The sequence below is a fragment of the Geotrypetes seraphini genome, chromosome 1 (assembly GCF_902459505.1).
Source record: "Geotrypetes seraphini chromosome 1, aGeoSer1.1, whole genome shotgun sequence".
Lineage (NCBI taxonomy): Eukaryota > Metazoa > Chordata > Amphibia > Gymnophiona > Dermophiidae > Geotrypetes > Geotrypetes seraphini.
In genome coordinates, this window is record NC_047084.1 from 321,916,423 (window position 1) to 321,930,507 (window position 14,085).

General features: G+C 46.5%; 1 protein-coding gene across 4 annotated transcripts in view; it reads left to right on the forward strand.

Moving 5' to 3' along the window:
• The window catches only part of PPP3CA (protein phosphatase 3 catalytic subunit alpha), a 654,035-nt gene that overhangs the window by 319,280 nt on the left and 320,670 nt on the right, over window positions 1-14,085 (forward strand). The gene's annotated exons all lie outside the window — the stretch shown is intronic.

Here is a 14,085-nt window from a genome sequence, read left to right on the forward strand (position 1 = left end):
TACTTCTTGGAAAGAAAAACAGAGACAATCTCATTACTTTTCAATCAGTCTTTGTATTTGCTGCTGAAGGAATTGAAGGTTGAAATCGGAGAGTTATTGCAAAAACTTGCAAACCTGTCAATCAGAACTGGTCAGATACCAGACGACTGGAGGAAACCAAACGTCACGCCAATTTTCAAAAAAGGATCGAGAGGAGAACCGGGCAACTATAGACCTGTGAGTCTTACGTCTGTCCCCGGCAAGATGATTGAATCACTGATCAAGGATAGCATAGTTCAGCACTTGGACACACACGACTTGATGAAACCCAGTCAACATGGATTCAGGAAAGGGAAATCGTGTTTGACGAATTTACTCCAATTCTTTAAGACCGTGAACACGCAAATTGATAGTGGAAAGCCGGTGGACATAATATACTTGGACTTCCAGAAAGCATTTGACAAAGTTCCACACGAAAGACTTCTCAGGAAACTACAAAGCCATGGCATAGAGGGAGATATACAAAGATGGATAGGCAAATGGCTGGATAACAGGAAGCAGAGAGTGGGCATTAATGGGAAGTTCTCCGACTGGGAGAAAGTGACTAGTGGTGTACCCCAGGGCTCGGTACTTGGGCCGATCCTTTTTAATATTTATATCAATGACCTGGAAAACGGAACATCCAGTGAGATCATCAAGTTTGCAGACGACGCAAAACTCTGCCGGGCAATCAGATCGCAGGAGGACAGTGAGGAACTCCAGAGCGATTTGTGTCGGTTAGAAAAATGGGCGGAGAAATGGCAGATGAAGTTCAACGTGGAGAAATGCAAGGTAATGCATTTAGGCAGTAAAAATAAGGAATACGAGTACAGAATGTCAGGTGCAACTCTGGGAAAAAGTGAACAAGAAAGGGATCTGGGTGTACTGATAGATAGGACCCTGAAGCCGTCGGCACAATGCGCGGTAGCGGCAAATAAGACAAATAGAATGTTGGGCATGATAAAGAAAGGAATCTCGAGTAGATCGGAGAAAGTTATAATGCCGCTTTATAGGGCAATGGTCAGACCCCACTTGGAATACTGCGTCCAACATTGATCTCCCTACCTAAAGAAGGATATAAAACTGCTGGAGAGGGTGCAGAGACGAGCAACTAAACTAGTGAAAGGGTATGGAGAAACTGGAATATGAGGATCGACTTAAAACACTGGGATTGTTCTCCCTTGAGAAAAGGAGACTGCGTGGGGATATGATCGAGACCTTCAAAATACTGAAAGGAATCGACAAAATAGAGCAGAGAAGATTATTTACATTGTCCAATTTGACACGGACAAGAGGACATGAAATGAAGCTAAGGGGGGACAAGTTCAGGACTAATATCAGGAAGTTCTGCTTCACACAGAGAGTGGTTGACATCTGGAATACTCTCCCAGGGGAGATTATTGCGGAATCGACAGTCCTAGGCTTCAAAAGCAAACTACCGTATTTTCACGCAAATAACACGCACCCGTATAAAACGCGCACACGTGTATAGCGCGCAGAAATCACGATGATAAGCACAAAAACTTTGGTATAACGCGCTCACGATTATACCGCGCATGCTGCCCGACTCTCCGTTCACCCCCCTGACTTCCGTGCACTGCCCCGCCTCTCCGTGCGCTGTCCCGACTCTCCGTTCACCCCCCCTGACTTCCGTGCACTGCCCCGACTTTCCGTGCGCTGTCCCGACTCTCCGTTCACCCCCCCTTGACTTCCGTGCACTGCCCCGCCTCTCCGTGCGCTGTCCCGACTCTCCGTTCACCCCCCCCTGACTTCCGTGCACTGTCCCCCCTTGAAGGTCTGTCCCCATCCCGAAAGCCTGATGCCCCCCCCCCCGACGTCCGATACATCCCTCCCCCCGAAGGACCGCCGACTCCCCAACAATATCGGGCCAGGAGGGAGCCCAAATCCTCCTGGCCACGGCGACCCCCTAACCCCACCCCGCACTACATTACGGGCAGGAGGGATCCCAGGCCCTCCTGCCCTCGACGCAAACCCCCCTCCCCCCAACGACCGACCCCCCCCCAAGAACCTCCGACCGCCCCCCCAGCCGACCCGCGACCCCCCCCTGGCGACCCCCCCACCCCCCTTCCCCGTACCTTTGGTAGTTGGGCCAGAAGGGAGCCCAACCCCTCCTGGCCACGGCGACCCCCTAACCCCACCCCGCACTACATTACGGGCAGGAGGGATCCCAGGCCCTCCTGCCCTCGACGCAAACCCCCCTCCCCCCCAACGACCGCCCCCCCCAAGAACCTCCGACCGCTCCCCAGCCGACCCGCGACCCCCCCTGGCGACCCCCACGACCCCCCACCCCCCTTCCCGTACCTTTGGTAGTTGGCCGGACAGACGGGAGCCAAACCCGCCTGTCCGGCAGGCAGCCAACGAAGGAATGAGGCCGGATTGGCCCATCCGTCCTAAAGCTCCGCCTACTGGTGGGGCCTAAGGCGCGTGGGCCAATCAGAATAGGCCCTGGAGCCTTAGGTCCCACCTGGGGGCGCGGCCTGAGGCACATGGTCGGGTTGGGCCCATGTGCCTCAGGCCGCGCCCCCAGGTGGGACCTAAGGCTCCAGGGTCTATTCTGATTGGCCCACGCGCCTTAGGCCCCACCAGTAGGCGGAGCTTTAGGACGGATGGGCCAATCCGGCCTCATTCCTTCGTTGGCTGCCTGCCGGACAGGCGGGTTTGGCTCCCGTCTGTCCGGCCAACTTCCAAAGGTACGGGGAAGGGGGGTGGGGGGGTCGTGGGGGTCGGCCAGGGGGATCGCGGGTCGGCTGGGGGGGCGGTCGGAGGTTCTTGGGGGGGGGACGGTCGTTGGGGGGGAGGGGGGTTTGCGTCGAGGGCAGGAGGGCCTGGGATCCCTCCTGCCCGTAATGTAGTGCGGGGTGGGGTTAGGGGGTCGCCGTGGCCAGGAGGGTTTGGGCTCCCTTCTGGCCCGATATTGTCGGGAAGTCGGCGGTCCTTCGGGGTGGGGGTGCGAGTGGTCCTGCCGGGGGGGGGGGATGTATCGGACGTCGGGGAGTCGGCCGGGCAAGAGGGCTTGGGCTCCCTCTTGCTCCGATCGTGGATGCGGGTGCGGGTGGGAGCGCGTGCGAGTGGTCGTTCGGGGTGGGGGTGCGAGTGGTCCTGCTGGGGGGGTGAATCGGGCGTCGGGCGGGGTGGGAACTATGTTTGAAAACTTTCGTATACCGCGCTCACGCATATAACGCGCGAGGGGTATGCGCGGTAGGTAAAAACGCGTATAACGCGCGCGTTATATGCGTGAAAATACGGTAGATGCATATCTCCTTGAGAGAGGCATATAAAGATATGGTTGGCTATAAAATAAGCCAGGTGTATACCTGGCAGGGCCTCCGCGTGTGCGGATCACCGGACTTGATGGACCGAAGGTCTGATCCGGAGATGGCGCTTCTTATGTTCTTACATTCAGCGTGTGCAGATATTTTGCATGTATATTCATGGGAGATTGCCTGAAAACTAGACTGGCTGGAAAGGAGGAGGTAGTCCCAAGAGTTGCTTTAATTGAAGAATGTTTAGGTCATAATGAGTGAATAGTTTATTCAAGACTTTACTGGAGTTGTTCACGGTGATTTAATACAAGAGGTTTTTGAATTCTAATTACAATCCACTCATGAGATTTTACTAAGTGAAACTGCAAAACAACAAATTCCACACTTAACAATTGCTGCAGTAGTTTACAGCATAATTACAGTTGAGAGCATACAGCTGTCATTGCAGTGACTTCTGGAAGTCAATATTTTGTAATGTACCTGCAGTTCTTGTTTATATGCTCGTACCTTAATGGCTCCATCTAGAAAATGGCCACCTTAAATTCAGCGGTAGTCTCATGATACTACTGCTACAGATCAGACTAATGGTGCCATTTTCTAGATGGAACTGCTAGGGCAGGAACAAACGGGACTCACTCTTGCCTGGAATACCCTATTGGACTTCCAGGAGACTCTGGGAAGCGGGGAAGGACTACAGGTATGGGGGATTCTGGAGGGGGTGGCTGGGGTTGGGAGGGGCATTGAGATTTGCATGAGGAGGTTAGGAGAGGATTACTTAACAGCAGCAGCGAGGAGTGGATATCCCTTCCAATGTTGTGTGTGTGTGTGTGTGGGGGGGGTGTTTGCTTAACGGCAGCAGTGGGAGGGAAAGGGAAGGGGTGTTGTGGGGGGTTGCTTGGTAGCGGGAGGGAGTGGGCATCTCTCCTGCTGTCAGGGGGGTTGCTAGACGATGGGAGGGAGTGGGCATCTTTCCCGCTGCCTAGAGGGGGATGTCGGGGTGGGGGGCTTGCTTAATGGTGGCAAAATTTTCTGGCAGGTCTGAGATTTCAAACCTTACTTTCCTGTCAATGCCTGAGTCAATCAACACTCAGGCACTGACCAGAAAGTAAGCCTAGGGCAGCTCAGACCTGCCGGAAATTTTTGATCGCAAATGTAGGACAGCGAGTTAGGGACTTGCCTGGCGATACAGTGTTTATAGAGAATCGCCTGGAATGCTCGTTTAAATATTAATGACCTCATAGTAGTACATTTGCATGGCAGAGTCGGAGGCTGGTAAGAAGCTCGGAAAAGAGCACAGCAAGCAGTTTTGATAAATCACCACTAAAATACAGGAACGCTAAACCAGCTGGAACTGGTTTAGTGACCAAGTTAAAGTTTTGAGAATCTTCCCCTAGGTGAATTGGTTTTCTTTTCCGGCAGTAATATTGTCTCCTTTTTACAGCTCACAGAATATCACTTGCTCTCACATTCTACATCTGCAATACAGAGAAGACTTAGAAGCAGACTGAAGAAAAGCAGGCATCAAAGATGAGGCAGACAATAGCTGCAGTTCCTTGAAGCACCCCAGGGTACTGCACACTGCTAATTTGTTGTTCTCAAACAGGGCCTCTAGAAGCTCTGATTCTGTTTGGATTAACTAATGCTCAGTGCTTTAAAAGCTGTATACTGAGATAGCAGTTGGAGAGTCCCCTGCTTAAAGTTAGAACCCCCTAAGGTACTGTAGAATCATGGACCTAATTCAATTCCATAATACTGTAGAACGATTTCTGCTAAGAATTTTGATCTTTTTTTCTCTCTTGTTATCAGTTGTTTTTTTTTAAATATATCTGAAAACAGTATTTGAAGATTGAACATTCTCAGTCAAAGTCATTAAGGGCACTTTTGAACAAACAGCGAGCAGTAAACAGCTTGTCCTTGGGGAAGGCCTCATGGGGGTGACTTGTTAACTCACAGAGGGTTCTTACAGTACAACTTGTGTTTCGAGGATGGTAAAGAAGATGAGACATTTTGGGATCAATGCAGTTACCCAGTGGTGTGGCAAGGGGGAGAGGCGCCCCCCCTCACCCTATTCCCCACCTCCCCTGTCGCATGCACACACCCTTTCTCGTTCCCCGTACCCTTTTAACTTCTCCAAAATGAGCAGCATGCCAGCGTCTGTGTCAGCTCGCTCTTTGACATCACTTCCTAGGCGCAGGGTCCAGAAGTGACGTCAAATAGAGCACCAACACGGACAGCAATGTTGCTTGCACTAGAGAAGTAAAAAAGTTATGGGTGAAGGCAAGGGGAGTGCACACGCGGTAGGGATAGGAGCGGGGAGGAAGGTTGCTGGTGCCCCTAGCAAGATGGCACCTGGTGTGGACCACCTCCCCATTACTAAGCCACGGCAGTTACCTTGCCTTGGAGCCATGTACTGAAATTTTGCTCCCCAAAGTGGTATGCCAACATGAGAGAATACACAGGATGGCTATGCACTAGTGTATACAAAAAAAAATTAAAAAAATAGTATTGGTGTTTTGTCATATTACATTCACATACATCTGCACATATGCTGAATGTTATTCTGTGCATAAAATACCAATATTATACACAGAATAGCGTTTCAACATATGCATGGATTTATGAGCATGTAATCTGAGTCAACAAAGAAAAAGTTAGGCACCAAGAGTGTAAAGTCTAATGATGTAAGATATAAAAAGTTTACAGTACTCCTCCGAAATTCACGGGGGTTCTGGTCCAGGAACCCCCGTGAATTTTGAAAAACCGCAACTGCGATTTTTCGCCTGTCAAAAGGCAGGGGAGGCAGGAGAGGGCAACTGGAGTGCCGGCGGGTGAAAAAAATCACCCGCGGTCTGCTCCAACCGCCTCTTCCTGTAGTAAAGTCGGGCTACACCAATCAGGAGCTGCATTGACATGCAGCTCCTGATTGGTGTAGCCCGACTTTACTATAGGAAGAGGCGGTCGGAGCAGACCCGCGAATGAGTGAGTCTGTGATTCGCGAACCGTGAATTCACGGGGGAACACTGTATTGAATTAATACCAAATACGCCATGTTTCGGCAACTATGCCTGCGACAGGAGTCTTATTGCCTTGCAAGTGGATCAGAGTTGTTTACAATATTACTGAGAAAGAGAGGTAACAGCCTTTTAAACACCAATATAGAAACGCTGTTTTACATTCGATGCGCTGAGCTTACGGCCGAGCATATACTGAATATGCGATGGCAAACCATTCCACTAATAATCTGCCAAGAAATCATCATGCGAGTGACAGACCTCATAAGTTTTTAACAAGTCAGTACTTAGATACAGGGGACAGCTTTTAAGTTTTAAGGTCAAATGAGATAAACAATTGCCTCCTCACACATCCGTCAAAACATCAGGTCTAAACAAGTGCCCCACCTATATGTGTGACTCAGAGGAAGTATAAATGCAATTGGGCATATTTTAGTTTTTAAATATGCCCACATATCCCTTTTAAAATGGGAACTATACATTTATTTCACAAATCTGTCCACACCTTGCTTCCTGGAAATCTCAACCTGCTACAGATATACAGCTGTACGTAGTGTGTCTTCTGAGATACCTCTCATACATACTGTATGTATAAGCCCCTTTATATGTCTAAGCTAGTTGTCTATTTTATTTATTTAAAAATTTATATACCGCATAAAAACTATGCGGTTTACAAAATTACATGCATATATATTAAAAATACTAAAGCATATTTCGACAGAACAAACACAATAAAACATTAACTAACAGTATCATCATTAAAACCTTTTTTCAAATTCATCCAACAAGATGGAAAGAAGAAATCCCTTAAAAACATTTACAGGCGGTAAGGCTTCAGCAGCAAATAGCATTATCACATGAAGGCATTAACAAATAATTGTGTTTTCAACATTTTCTTAAAATTCAGTCTTCCATCACAAAATCGCAGAATACTAGGCAGTGCATTCCAAAGCTTGGCACCTGCTACAGACAGCATTTTTGTCCCAATCTTAACACGGGAGACTAACATCTTACCCTCCAAATTCAGCTTCATACCATTTTTAGATCTCAAACTCCTTTAGTGCCAACTAATGCTTCTAAAATGACTTCCATAGTGCCTTTACATGCACTTCTGCAGTGCTAACCAAACAGTTATTTAAAACATATCATGCCGTATTGCACTGGCCCCCGATCAAGGCCCGCTCATTATTCAAACTAGGCTGCTTCATGTACATGGCTCATTAGGATCTTCTGCCAAACTACCTGATAGAAGTATTTGAGTTTACCTCCCCAGCCCCCCTTTTATGTGCCAACTCCCATTTTCACCTACCCCTCCCAGCAAGAAAGGTCTTAAAAAGCCCACGTCACAAAACTACCACCCTATCAAGCAGTTCACCTCAGTCAGGAACTACTCCCCATACATGCACTTCAGGCGAAGATTAAAAATATACTTGTTCAGTAAATTCCTAATAGAACATTAAATCCTGTGCTATCTCCGTGTGTCTCAGTGCTCCTCAAAACGATGGTAAAAGCTCTATGCACAGATTCATACATCTCTTACTACCCCCTCCCCTCTCTCGTTACCCGCTTTTGGGCCCTTGTATCTATATCTGTACCAGTATTCGAAAGCTGTTCTCTTACTTGACTTTTTCTTTTTTTTTTTTTTTCTGTATTACCTTACCTTGATTGTATTCGACACTGACCTTGTCATGCACCTAATTATTTGTATTTGTACCCTCACCTCTCATTATACGGTCTTCTATTTAATTCCTGTTAACCGCATCGAACTTCACGGTGTATTGCGGTATACAAATAAAATTTTATGTTGTGTTATAAAAATGCCCAGAACCTATTTGCAAGCCATGCTATTAGCAGCAGGTAACAAGATCTATGATCTAGACAGCAGATACAGTAAGGAATGGCAGTGAGGACTAAGACCCTTAGAAGTGCATACTAAAATGCGATCAGACCTCTAGTTATTGGCCCTGTTGCTCTTCTTAATTCATAACACATGAAAAGACATTAAAGTGATTCTGAAATCTGGTAATATTGCATGAGGGCGGGTGGTGGGAAGGTAACCTGCACAAAGTAGCACTTGAAACTCTAACCACCTTACTTGGCAGAGTAAATGTGGCATTTCAGCCTTTATTGGCCATCACCTATTATCTTATTGTGTGGTATTTATTATTATTTATGGAACTATCTATCATGCATTGAGTTACTATATTTATTGTTAAGAAAGTTCTATTCATCTTTACCATCAATGTAGGTCTAAATTATATTTGTATCATTATGATTTTAGGAGTTGCTGGTTTTTTAATTGCATGTACTATTGGGTGTTTGTTAAGTGAAACGGTTAATCAGCTGGCTGCGGCAGAGGAGTAGGGTTATAGTTTGAAGGCTATATCAAAAGGTGGGTTTTCAGTCTGCTTTTAAACAAGGGAAAGGAAAGAGCTTGGTGGACAAACTCGGGTAACTTATTGCAAGCATAGGGGGGCAGCTAGATGAAAGGAACGAAGTCTGGAATTGGCAGTGGAGGAGAGGGGTACAGCTAAGAGCAGGAGGTGCATAAGGAGAGAGAAGAGAGGAGAGATATTGAGGGGCAGTAAAATGAACACACTTGTAGGTCAGCAATAGGAGCTTGAACTGTATGTGAAGGTGGATAGGGAGCTTGTGAAGTGGATTAAGGAGAGGGGTGACATGAGTATAGTGAGGTTGGTAGAAGATGAGTCGTGCAGCAGAGTTTTGCACAGATTGCAGGGGGGAGAGGTAGCACTGCGGGAGACCACTTAGAAGTAGATTGTAGTGATCTAAGTGTGAGGTTACTAGAGTGTGGACAAGGGTCCGGGTAGTGTGCTCAGAAAGGAAGGGGCAAATTTTGGTGATATTGTAGAGATAGAAGCGACCAGGCCTTAGCAGTTTGTTGGATGTGCATAGAAAATGAGAGGTTGGAATCGAAGATGAGCAGTGGAGACTGGAATGATGACAGTATTATTTACCAAGATGGAGAAAGGAGGAGGATATTTGATAGGCTTGGCTGTGCAGTAGGGGTGTACACCTTCATTTGAAACATCATGGGAAATGTTGATGACATTCCCTATGTTGCACCATGTTTTTTATTCGCTTTTTTTCAAATCTAAATGAGAGGAGAAAACGTGAAATCTCTTCAAATTGTTTGCACTCTAAAGTGTGCACTATTAGCAAAGAGGGTGCACTGTTTTGAAAAGAGTGTACACTTTTTTTGATAGCATGTGTGCGCACAAATAGTTCATGTGCTCTTTCTGAAAGTGGGTATGTATGCTCATAAGCACATTGCACCTGTTACAAAAAATGCCAGAAAACTATCAAACAAAATGAACATTCCCATAAATGACACAGGAGACAACGTAACACAAAATGTTTTGAGTTGTATTAATAGAGAATGACATGGGGACAAAGTTTGTTCAACTACACACTCACCTAAGGAAAAAGGTCTGTAAACTCATCCACTACTCTAATCAATACCCTATATGGAACTGACAGGGGACTCTGCACCACTGAAAGGCCTCACCACAACATACCATACATTGCAGTCACTCAAACACAAGTGGAAAAGACAAAAAAAAGAAAAAGAAGTGGAGAAAAAGCCTCAGTTCTGCTTCATATGGCAAAAAACCCCATTAAGATAACCACTTGCACATGTGAACTGCAACGAAAGGTGAAAAAAGGCAGTATAACAGCCCGTAGAGTGCCACCATATCGCTCAGCACGCCAGGAAATAATTCCAAACAGTGATACTGTGGGTAAATAAGCACTTCAGCACTGCAGTCACTAGTATTGCATAATGAGCCGAACAAAACAAGAAAACTTAGCTTAGAGAATGACACGGTGAAAAAATTGGTCCCCGTCACCGCCCCGTCCCCGTCTCACCATCCCCGTCACCGCCCCGTCCCCGTCTCACCATCCCCGTCACCGCCCCGTCCCCGTCTCACCATCCTCTTCACCGCCCCGTCACCGCCACTGCCATCCCATTCACCGCCCCGTCACCGTCACTGCTGCATACATAAAAGCCTCAAACGGGTACGATTTTATATACTTTTCTAATATCTCCCCTATGTATCTGCCATTGCCCCCCCCTGTGTCCATATTCTATCCACATGGCATGTCCCCTTTTTGTCTCTGTCCCTATGCCCCAATGCACATAATTTCCCCTCTTTCTGTTACCTTCCTGTGTCCAGATTTCCCCTATCTTCCTCTTCCATACCAGTGTGTCTCTTCTTTTCAACCCCATCTAGCTTTTTTCCCTCTTTCTTCCCCCCCCCCCCCTGCTTCTAGCATCTGGCTCACCTGCCTGTCCTTCCCTTTCTTTCCTGCTGTGGGTTTTTCTTTCCGTTTTCATCACCTTGGCCCAGAATCCTTTTCCCTTTCACTCCCTCCTTACAGTCTGAGCCGGGAACACTAGCGATCGCACGGTCCTCGCAGCCCCCACCCGCCTGCCCAATCGATCCTAGTGTTTAGCCAGCTCTCTCCCTTCTCCTCATCTTAATTTGCAGGCTTTCTTTTTCAGCGACCTGCACGCTTTCCCAAAGAGCCGCACACGCGCGGCTGCTCAGTGTTCAATCTTCTGCTCTGCTGCAACTTCCTGTTTCCGGTTGTGTCAGAGCAGAAGATCGAAACTGAGCAGCAGCGGGTGCGCGGCTCTCTGATAGCGTGTGGGTCGCCGAAAAAGAAAATCTACAAACTAAGGTGAGGAGAAGGGAGAGAGCTGGCTAAACACTAGAATCGATTGGGCAGGCGGGTGTGAGCTGCGGGGACCGCGCGATCCTTCATGCCTCACTGCGGGGACAAGACCCATTCACCGCCCCGCGGGCGGTGAATGGCCTTGTCCCCGTCGCCGCAGCGACTGCTAGTTTTCTTCCCCGTTTTCGGCGGTGACCCGCGGCTAAAATGCGGTGGCCGCGGGTAAACCGCCACCGTGTCATTCTCTAACTTAGCTGCCAGTGGCGTCCAGGTTCTCTCCAAAGCGTCCACAATCACTGCTCTCACACCCGGACCCCGCAGCTAGTTCACCTGATGGAGAAATATCTGTTTCACTTTGCTGCGTCAGGGGGAAACAAATTCCACTGCATCACAGGCAATAAGTCAGGACCCTCCGTGCACATCAAGCTCCCATTCCACTTTTAAATCACATCTTCTTTACAACTCGTAACTCTTTTTTTAGCATTCACAGCCTCTGTACCAACCTCTAGAACTGATTTAACAGCATAAAACAGCATGTAACATCTTTATTCTTGCAGCCTTCATCTTGTAACAGCATGTAACTGTTTGTTATAACCCTACAGCATTCCTAAGCATTTGTACCAATCCTCAACAACTATATAACAGCACGTAACAGCTTTCCCAGCCGGTAAGCAACCCTGCTGTTCCTCCTGCCTCCTTCAGCCTTGCAATTCCTTTCAACCCAACCAAGCCGTACAATTAAAAAAAAAAAATTTAAGCGCACCAATATGGCCTGGCCAAACCTTCACCTATGTGCCACACTGCTCACACTGTACCTCATCACCATCAGGATCTGCACACCCGACCCAATATACTACACTCACATCCCAGTCCACTACTCTTCATACCGCACGATAAAATCCAAATTTCACACACCCACACGCCACACGACTTCACAAACTTAAGCCCACCCCCCAACCCCCCACCACCCCACAAACCAACCAAACCTCGCTTAAAAAAACACAGATCACTGAAAAAAACTAGCCTACTCCCATTACTCTCCAATCGACCCTACCACCTTCCAGAACCTTCAAGGTTTCTACCTAAATACAAGATCGATGAGAAATAAATCCATTCTTATTAAAGATTGGCTCATTGAAACCAATCCCGACTTCGTTCTACTTACCGAAACCTGGTTGCTATCAGACACAATATGTAAGAACGCATTGAGAATACTGTTATGATAGCATAGGACCATTCATACCACATTAACACAGAACACTCATTAACATCACACCATCAATATAAGAAATTATAAAACAACGGAGAAAAATAAACCTCAAGTGTGAGAGGCCGGGACTACACAAGTACCCGAGTCTACTCACATCATCACTGGTTTATAAAAAAAACTCCGTGTACATTTAAATCAATACTTTTTCATTCACACTCAATAACTTCTTAAGAGTTTTCAAATAATTTTTTCAAAAGTGTTTCAGAGTAATATATAAAGACATATTCATGGCATGAACCAGATCCCAAACTAATCATAAACAGCACGAGGGCTACAGCTCAACTAAACAGGTGTATGCAATTGTTGAGGCATGGAAATTTGGAGCACAAGAATGAGAACAAGCAACAACTCATCTGAAAAAACGGAATGTCCCAAACGATTCTCAGTCCTTTATCCCAGATGAGTTGTTGCTTGTTCTCATTCTTGTGCTCCAAATTTCCATGCCTCAACAATTGCATACACCTGTTTAGTTGAGCTGTAGCCCTCGTGCTGTTTATGATTAGTTTGGGATCTGGTTCATGCCATGAATATGTCTTTATATATTACTCTGAAACACTTTTGAAAAAATTCTTTGAAAACTCTTAAGAAGTTATTGAGTGTGAATGAAAAAGTATTGATTTAAATGTACACGGAGTTTTTTTATAAACCAGTGATGATGTGAGTAGACTCGGGTACTTGTGTAGTCCCGGCCTCTCACACTTGAGGTTTATTTTTCTCCGTTGTTTTATAATTTCTTATATTGATGGTGTGATGTTAATGAGTGTTCTGTGTTAATGTGGTATGAATGGTCCTATGCTATCATAACAGTATTCTCAATGCGTTCTTACATATAGTTTGACTTATACGATTGAATTCCCATATATATTTGCTATCAGACACAGACATCATTATCAAAGACTGTCTTCCCCCAGGCTTCAAGATTTTGTCCCTAGCCAGAACCCGGGGAAGAGGAGGCGGATTAGCAATAATCTTCAAAGACCACCTAAATTGCACCACACTCAACACCAAATCCTCCCCCAATCTAGAAATGCTAGCCGCCTCCCTAACCTCAAAATCCTTAGCCTCATCCCTAACAATTACGCTGTGTTACATCCCTCCAAAAAAATGGACCCTAGCCAAGGAGGACTTCGCTGACTTCCTACTTTCCAACTCCTTAGCTAGTCCATACAACCTTTTATGTGGAGACATCAACATTCACCTAGAGCAGACAGACTTTCCAGACATATCCGACTTTTGGCTACTAATCTCGCAAATAGGCTACTTCAAGCCCCTGCCCATCACAACCCATCAAAGAGGCCATCAGTTAGACCTAGTGACATTCTCCGCCAAAGAACCATCTACCCCTAAATTCTATTGGAAACACGACACCTGGACAGACTCCCTATGGTCCGACCACAAATTATGCCAATTCTCCATCCAAATCCAACAAAAAGCCACAAAAAACAGAATATCAAAAAACACCAAAACTCATACCACTAGAGGTAAAATCGACCCGGCTGAATTCTGGCCCCTCTACGAATCCCTCTCTAATCAAAACGAAGCAATGGACCAAATCATGACCTCTTGGATCAAAGTCAGCACAAATATCTTAGATGAAATTGCCCCCTTAAAAACTCGCAGAATCAGATCTCCAATCCAGGACGGATGGTTTGATTCGGAGTTACTACAGGCAAAAAGAGAGCTAAGAAGATCAGAAAGACAATGGATTAAATCTGGCGCCCAAGACCACAGAGCTACATGGAGACTTAACCTAAAAAACTACAAAAACCTCACCAAGGACAAACGAAAAAATTTTTACGCCCAC